The sequence below is a fragment of the Podarcis pityusensis genome (assembly GCF_964106645.2).
Source record: "Podarcis pityusensis genome assembly, chromosome: 6".
NCBI lineage: Eukaryota > Metazoa > Chordata > Lepidosauria > Squamata > Lacertidae > Podarcis > Podarcis pityusensis.
The window spans coordinates 28,184,011-28,192,610 of record NC_138030.1 but is presented as its reverse complement, the minus strand read 5'-3'; the positions used below and the strand labels follow the sequence as shown (position 1 = coordinate 28,192,610).

Sequence of the window (8,600 nt, the reverse complement as noted above, 5' to 3'; positions counted from 1 at the left end):
CTCCAGAAGCCTGATTGGCTGCTCCTGCAGGCCAATTGGTTGCTGATTCACTTCATCCAGGAGCCTGATTAGCTGCTCCTACAGGCCAATCAGATCACTGATTCACTTCCACCTGGAGCTGGATTGGGTGGCTCCTGCGGACCATTCAGACTGCTGCATTCTGGATCCTATTGTTCTAGGATTCAGCTCAGTACATAACATTTGCTAAAAGCGATTTCACAATAAGAACATCAAGAATAAAAACAATTGCTTAACTTCATACGTAGAAAACAATTAAAATCAATTTCATATGTAAAAACCGTTCCAAAAACAATACAAATCTAGCCTGGAATAAAGATCTCCACTTAAATGACCTATTGAAAAAGGAAGACCTTCAAGAGGCACCAGGAAGAAAATAGAGATGACACCTGTCTGATAAGAACAGGGAGGGAGTTCCAAATGTGGTAGGTGCCACGACACTAAAGGCCTGGTTCCCCCATCATACAGTAGGACATCCTTTTCAGGAATTCCCAAGTTGTGGTCCATGTGGTTCATATAGGTGGTCCACAGCATGTCTGTGAAAAGCAGAGGGTGCAGTGACTGACAACAGCAGGAACAATTCTTTTTTATGCATTGAATTTGGCCTAGGACTCAAACTGACAAAAATTACACCAAAGCATTGAAGAACTCCATTTAACACTATCCAATGTTGTTTTTCTAGGAAAAGAGGTGCTGAAACTCACCATAAACTCCTCTCTTATAATGGCAATGGTACCCACCCGAGAGGTGCCAAGTTTGTGCACATTCATTGCATTAAATGGGTGGTTTAGGAAACTAAACTTTGGGAAAGTTGGGAGCAGTTAACAATTCCAGATGTACCATATGCAGTGAGTGGTGAGGCTGGTAGATTCCTGCCAAAAGTTCTGTTTTTGAGTAGTGGATCTTATCTCTCATTCCAAGTGAGACTAGGTGGCATATTGCAAGCCCCACCAAAGGCTTTTTGGCTTTCCTCAAGACCCATTCCAGATTTTGTCACCAACTCCAAAGCCACCTTCCCCCCCCCCCCAAGCAGCCAGGCTGACAGACCACCTTAAAGACATCTCACAATACTTTGGTAGATATGAACCTCCCATTTGGAAACCATTGTCCTAACTAATTGTCAATACATCCAGCAGCCAGCGTTATTATTATGAGGCTCTCAGCCCAGAAGAATCTCAGGTTCCAAGGAGAATTTTTCCCACCAGGCAGTGCCGATGCGGATAGTGAAAACTGGAGCAACTGGAATGCAAATGACTAGCCAGCTTCATTATTATGAGGCTCTCAGCCCAGAAGAATCTCAGGTTCCAAGGAGAATTTTTCCCACCAGTCAGTGCCAATGCAGAAAGCGGAAACTGGAGCAGGAAACTGGAATGCAAATGACTCTCCCCTCAGTTCCCCAGAATTATCAGTGATGGCATATGCTCAGTGCCTCGCAACCTCCACCCACCATTGGTAACAATTAAACATGCCATGTAAACCAGACCACAAAAAAATTACTAGCTTGCTGAGCAATAGCAAGGGAGTGATCAAGACAGGAGCTCCATCACTCCTCCAGCAGATCACTGGCTTGCCTTTTGGGCATTTTTGTTGCCTGTGGGGAGTGCTTAAAAACAAGGCTGGATTAAACAGATTCACCAACTTCCTCTTCCATTCCAAGGTGTTGCAAAAGAAAGGAAAATACCAGGTGAGGATTCAATCGCATATGCAAAATTTGAATTGCTTTTAGGGCTATGTAGGTACACAGAATAGGCACAGAGTGGGCAGCATCCCTGTACTACAGCACATAGAATACAGTGGTACCTCGGGTTAAGTACTTAATTCATTCCAGAGGTCCGTTCTTAATCTGAAACTGTTCTCGGAGCACGATTTCTGTTCTCATCCTGAAGCAAAGTTCTTAACCTGAGGTAATATTTCTGGGTTAGCGGAGTCTGTAACCTGAAGCGTATGTAACCCGAGGTACCACTGTATCAGGTCCTGGAGCAAAATATGAAATGTAGTAACCTTGCTGGAGCCAGGCACAGCTGTGTCAGATGAGTGCCTGAATAGGATTCTGCTTCAGAACTCTGCTGGGGGGAGAGAAAGATAGAACAGGATTGCATTCAACTAAGACCTACTCAGAGTAGATACACTAAAAATTAATTAACCTAAGTTAGTCCTAACTTCAATGAGTCTGCTCTGAGTAGGAAGACTATGGAAAACCTCCCTTTAATCCTATGTGACTTCAAGAAAAGGGAGGGGGAGAATTATCGCACACAATTATCCAGAATGTTCTTGGACCACCTTCTTCTATCTTTCTGCCTACCCACTGAGGTTATCATCTGAGGCCTCTTTCTGGACTCCACTGCTTTCTAAAATGTGGGTGGCAACTGGAGAGAAAGCCTTTTCTGTTGTGGCACCTTTGCCTTGGAATGTCTTCTCCATGGGTGATCTTCGGATAAAGGGTGTTATAGAAATTTTACCAACAACAACAACCTGGTGACCTAGTTGCTGTCAGCAGGCAAAAACATATGTTTTCACAGATTTAAGACCCTGATGTTGGGAAAGATTGAGGGCACTAGGAGAAGGGGATGACAGAGAACAAGATGTTGGACAGTGTTCTTGAAGCTACCAACATGAGTTTGACCAAACTGTGGGAGGCAGTGGAAGACAGGAGCGCCTGGCGTGCTCTGGTCCATGGGGTCATGAAGAGTTGGACACAACTAAATTACTAAACAACAACAAAATAGAAGTATTTTTAACTTGGAACAATTTGATTTTTATTTTTTTTAATGTGAATGAGTTGCTGCTGCTTTTGATTATTATTTTAATTTTGCTATATTGTTACTATTTTCACGATCACTACCATCAAATTGTATTTTGTTGTTTCTAACTACTCCTAGCTGCTTTGGGAGCATAAATTTATGTTGAAGATGCAGGACATAAAATATGTAAACAAATACCGTAGTTTTGTTGCACATCTGTGATGCTGAGGATAGGGCTTTGTTTCAGTCTTGATAGACATTCTTTTCAGAGGGTTACAGGGAATTTCAAAGACGGCTCATCAGCCCACTAATTCCTCTACGATACTGGTTTTACAAGATTTTATATTACTTCTAAAGCTTGTTTGACAAGAGGGGGTGGTAGGAGAAAACAATAGTGTGAATTTATCATAGGAAGCAGAGCCTATATTTCTAATTGTCTTTTTAAAAAATTATCATCAGACTCCTGCAAAGGTGGGGGACCTTTTTAACTAAAGGGCAGGTTCTGGTCAAACTTCCAGGGACCACATGCAAGTGTTGGAAAGCGCCAGAGGCATTGAGGCCCCGAGTGTAAGATTTCCTAACCCTGCTCTTCAGAAAAAAAACTTCTGCTTGGGGTTTGAATTGTACCCTAAGCCTCTTCAAAGAGATCAAGTCAGAGAAAACTGACTTCTTTCTCTCTCTTTTGAAATAAATGTTCACCACCCCTAAATGTCAGCTTGGCATTTGATTCACAGCAGGGTGTTTTCCCACGAAATCATCAGCCTTAATAGAAAACTATGTGTGTGAGAAGAGATAACAAAAAAGGGGGGGAAACTTGGAAAAACTCCCTGTAAACTGGGAGTTAAGAAATTTAAACCGCAGCATTAGTGGGGCAGAGGAGCCAAATATTCCATTTGTGCAACAGGACTTTGCCCCACTCTCCTCCCTCCTACACATCCCTCCAAATCTAGGAAACCCCTAGAACAGATTTAGGGGTGCTCAGGGGAGCAGGTGGGGGGGGAGGTCCAATTGCACAAATGGAAATCCTTCACTGACAGGCTGTGTTACTTAATGCTACTTTGGATACAGACCTGCACTTTTCACCCAGCTTTTTAAAAATCCCGGTAAGGGTCCATGGTCAGAAGCAGCTGTCATCAGGAGAAAAACAGCTGAGGATGACCGGATAGCTCAGTTGTTTAGAGTGTGGCGCTGACAATGCCAAGGTTGTAGGCTCAATTCTCATAAGGGACAGCTGTATATTCCTGCATTGCTGGGGGTAGGACTAGATGATCCTCAGGGGTCCCTTCCAACTCTATGCTTTTATGAGATAATCTGTCTAACCGTGGGGGAGAAAAGTGTGAGCAGGGGAGGGTCAAGAGTGGATGCTTTCTTGTAGTGCCTTAAGGTGTTTATTCTTAGACCTATCATTCAAAGCAGCATAAGAAGCTCCCTTAAACTGAGTCAGCCCAATGGTTCATCTAGTTCAGTATTGTGTAATTTTACTGAAAATGGGTTTTTCCCTACCTGGAGATGCCAGGACACGAACCTGAGGACCTTTTGGATGCAAAGCTGATACCATTGAGCTACAGCCCTTCCCCCAGTTTTCCCCCTTTTCTTTTTAAATCCAAGTCAAAGTTAATAGCAAGATGTCTGTTTTATCCTTAGCATAGTTTCACAGATTCAAAAGAATAACACTATGGTGTTTGCTAGAATTGCTCTGTCTTTGCTGTTCAAATTATACCCAGAATAAGAAAAAGAGGTAAATTTTCAGTGGTAAATTTTAAACAGCAGGAGCACATCCTGACAGCCCCCAAGGCCATGTTGAAATGTGAGTCCAAAACTGCAGGCAGCTGTACCCAATCCATTACTACACACAGAGCAGCAGTATGCAGCATAACACTCCAGCTTATTATAATCAGCAGGACCACAATCCTATACATAGTTTCTTGGGGTAAGCTCCGTGCTTACTTCTGATTGCATTGATTCAAACTGCAAAATTCATTCAGCTTTAACAAAAGATCTTCATCCAGCTGAAATGCAACCTTCAATTAGAAATGCAAACAAGGTTTCAAAGAAATGCTTCCATTTGAATGCTGGTATGAAGATAACAGAAATAACTACCCACCCCCTGCTTATTTTTCTCATTGTCTGACTTCCTTTCTGCTAATCTGTCAAACAACAGGAAAAAACGGAAAGCCTGTTTATCACCCCATTTACTTGCCAGAGCAAGGAGAGGCTGTCAAAGTTGCCCTTGCACTCTGGCAGATGATGTCATTTTCACATGGAAGAGCCTTAACTCAGTGGCAGAACATCTGCTTTGCATGTGAAAGGTCCAAGGTCCGATCCCTAGCATCTCCAGGTTGGACTGGGAATCTTCCCTGCCTGAAGCCCGGGAGAGCTGCTGCCAGTTGGTGTAGACAGGACTGAGCTAGATGGATCTATTAGGAATTATTATATAAATAAATGTATTTGGTTTAAAAGAGTTCACTGGATCCCTAGACTGAAACACAGAAGCAAGCACACTCTCCAGTAAGAAAGAGTCCCAGCAATGAAGTAAAGTGTCAGAATGTAGGCTGCTGAACCTTTTAAAGATACCATCCGAAGTTGCTTACAGTGTTTCCCCTTTCTGCCCTCATCTGTAATGAACAGACCACACAGTTTGATAAGTTTAAAATGGATTTTACTTACAAACTTCCAAATGTGAGATTCATGTGTCTTTTCCATACAGCAGCAATAAAAACACAGGTAGAAATCTCTGGTCACAGAATATGGTAATGTGTTTCTAAATTGTGGGTCTAGAAACACAAAAATAGATAACTATTGGAAAGATCAGGCAGGGTCATCGGAAGCCTTCTGCCTCCTCTCCATGGGGAGGAGTCATTCCTCTCTCTCCTGACCCACTTGTCTACTGTCAGTAACAGCTGGATCTTTTCTCTCTCTGAAAAAAACCCCTTATCTATAGACATTTTAATGTTTGATTCGTGTCGGTTTCTGAGTTTGGTCATTTCCCCCCTTCCTCTCCCAATTTTGCTTCTGTCATTTGGGCTCCTTTGAGTGTTTATCTCCTTTATCAGGGTTCTTAGCATTTCCCCTCCATTTCCACCCCTGCCTACACTGGCTGTTTGTGCCTCCCTGCTTGTTTTTTCATCCCCACTGTTACTGGTTGCTGGTTGGGGAGGGGAAAGTGTTTAGATCTGTCCATCTGGGTGCAAGGAAATCCACCACTGGTGACTTGAAGGCATGTTCCACATCTTTGAACAGAGTAAGATCACTGATTTGTGCCCTTGCAAATGAATCATCAATGAATCATCAATGCTGGACCCAACAGCCCCATAGCACCATGTTATCTTGCACACACCCATCCTCGCAGGACTGCAGCTACCAGGCTCCCTCCTTTCCATCTTCATTGTTTGAACTTCACAGCCCTTGGCAATATCATGCCTGCCTGCTTTGTCCAGACTGCACGTTTTATTGAGGTTGAGCAGTGCCATGGCTAACAGCACATACACCTCAGCAGTTTTCCCACACTTTTGCTTAATCTGCAGGACTGCTCATCTTGCCTCATTGGCATCCCTGGACACTTCCTCAGTCTCCCACAATTACAGTGGTACCTCTGGTTACGAACTTAATTCGTTCCGGGGGTCCGTTCTTAACCTGAAACCATTCTTAACCTGAGGTACCACTTTAGCTAATGGGGTCACTTTAGCTAATCGTGCCACTGCCGCCGCACGATTTCTGTTCTCATCCTGAGGTAAAGTTCTTAACCCGAGGTACTACTTCTGGGTTAGTGGAGTATGTAACCCGAAGTGTTTGTAACCCGAGGTACCACTGTACTTGCCTCAAGAAGGAGATGTCTAATGCCCATAGTGGTATGTATGCTACAGAATCAACCTTCTTGGGCTGTGAAATGATGAGTTCCTGTTTTCTGTAGTTGATCCTCAGATGGTTCCTACCCAGAGGGTTAAAGGTCTCCCTCAGTACTGCTCTGCAGCCTCTCATGGCTGGGACTTCTGCCAAAAGATCAAATAAGTGGAAGGAAAAATGTAGTTCCAAGAAGCACAGAAGCAACAGGGACAGATCTGGTGCCAGAACAGTCCATAACGCAAAGTCTTCTGTGGTAGACTTTTCAGTTCACTGTGGTTCAGCCTGGGTCCTCAGCCCAATATCTGGCCACAAGTGCTGAAGTTTTTCCTTCTCTTCCCACCAACCTCCTGCAGTGCTTTCCCCATGAGCTTATTGTAAAGCTTGGCAGGCTGAGTGGATGTTTCCAGTGTGGTGAAGTTGGTCTCTGTTTTCCTTTGTTTCTGTCTTGATGGTTGATATTATGTCCTTTTCCCAGAGTTTGTCAGCTGCAGCAAAGGGTGCTAATCAAGGTTTTGGAGATTGTGTAATTCACTCAACTGTAATGAATACAGTCAAGGCCCACAACAGATGGCACAATATCTCCTTCCTCTTTGTTTTCCAGCCCCTAAATGCCAGGGATTTAGGTGAAGGAGTGAGGCTATGGACTTGTGTGGTGTAGTCAATGCAGAAGGCTCATATGGTATGGTGGATTGTGGATATCTTGGTGTCCAGTGTTTCCCCTCTGTGCTGAGAGACAGGAGGTTCCTCAAGCCTTTGTCAACCTTGAGGTTATCTGTCAGTTTCCCCTACCCTTCAGAAACTTAAGGGGTGAGGTGTTTGGTGAAGAATTCTCATGAGTTCCAGGGTTGTCTCCTCACAGCAGACAAGGATACGAACATCCTGGGCAGGGACATGGGAGTATTCCTCCACCCAAAGAGTTTCCTGCTTTCTTCCTGAAGGTGCTAGACTATCATCAAATAGTTTCTCTGCTGAAAGCTGACTATTTCTCCACAGGACCTGAAGGGTCCAATCCAGGAAGTTCTGCTATTGCAGAGCTCAGTTGTGCATTTCCAGCTGGCCCTTATTTATTTAACACAGCTGAATGGCTCTGGGTTACTTCTTGAGTGTCAAGGCCAAATTGTTCTCTAGGAGGGATTCCTCTAACTGCATATGTAGTAGCACATGTAGGTCTATCTCACATGAGGTTCTACTGCTGAAGTAGAAATTATTAATTATTATTATTATTATTATTATTCACAATCATCATCATATTGTGTTAGGTTTTATACCAATTCCTGCCTTACAGCCTAAACTAGGTGTTCTACTCTTTCACAAGGCTGCATTTGAACCTTTGGCCAGCTCATTCCTGCAGCTGTGTGCTCAGTTATGTGTGTTTCATTCAGACAAGGTATTAACTGGGACTGACCCTTTGTTTATACCCAAGGTAAACTATGTTTCTTCTCTGCTTGCAAACAGTAATTTCACTCTTTCTTATCCCAATCCTTCACATGCTAGCATTTATGGTGCTAGCTGGGAGTCCAGGGTCTGTGTTCCTTTGGAGAAATGAGACACAGTGAACACTGTCATAGCTTTAATAAATATGGTTTAATCACCTATTTACACCTTCACTCTGCGTGGCCATTTCAAGAGGGACTTGTCCCCCATAGCAGTGCAGCCCTGGAGTCCAAGGCATCTCTCCCAGCCAGCCTACCCAAGATGGATCCCAGTATTGCCAATGGTCCTCAATGGCCCTGTATCTTTTCTTAATAGCCCTAGCTTGGCCAGGTCATTTTGCATGGGCTAGCTTAGGAATCTTTCTGCAGCTTGTAGTTCTCCCTTCACATCCCAAATAATCAAAATCCTACCATTTATTAATTTCTAGGGTTTAATCTACAACAATATTCATCCTGCTCACAGGAATTCAGATGGCATACCCCAAATGTTCATGGGGCTCTGCTATTTTATTTCTTAATATAATTTTTGGCATGTAAATGCCTACTTCAAATTTCACGTGTTTTT

General features: G+C 43.5%; 1 protein-coding gene across 1 annotated transcript in view; it reads left to right on the top strand.

The window, feature by feature from the left end:
- The first annotated feature begins 797 nt into the window (after positions 1 to 797).
- The window catches only part of ASIP (agouti signaling protein), an 85,784-nt gene continuing 77,981 nt past the window's right edge, over positions 798 to 8,600 (top strand). The window contains exons 1-2 of the mRNA XM_081009623.1: positions 798 to 1,703; positions 7,918 to 8,025. The gene's annotated coding sequence lies outside the window, so the exon portion shown is untranslated. The remainder of the gene's footprint in view (positions 1,704 to 7,917; positions 8,026 to 8,600) is intronic.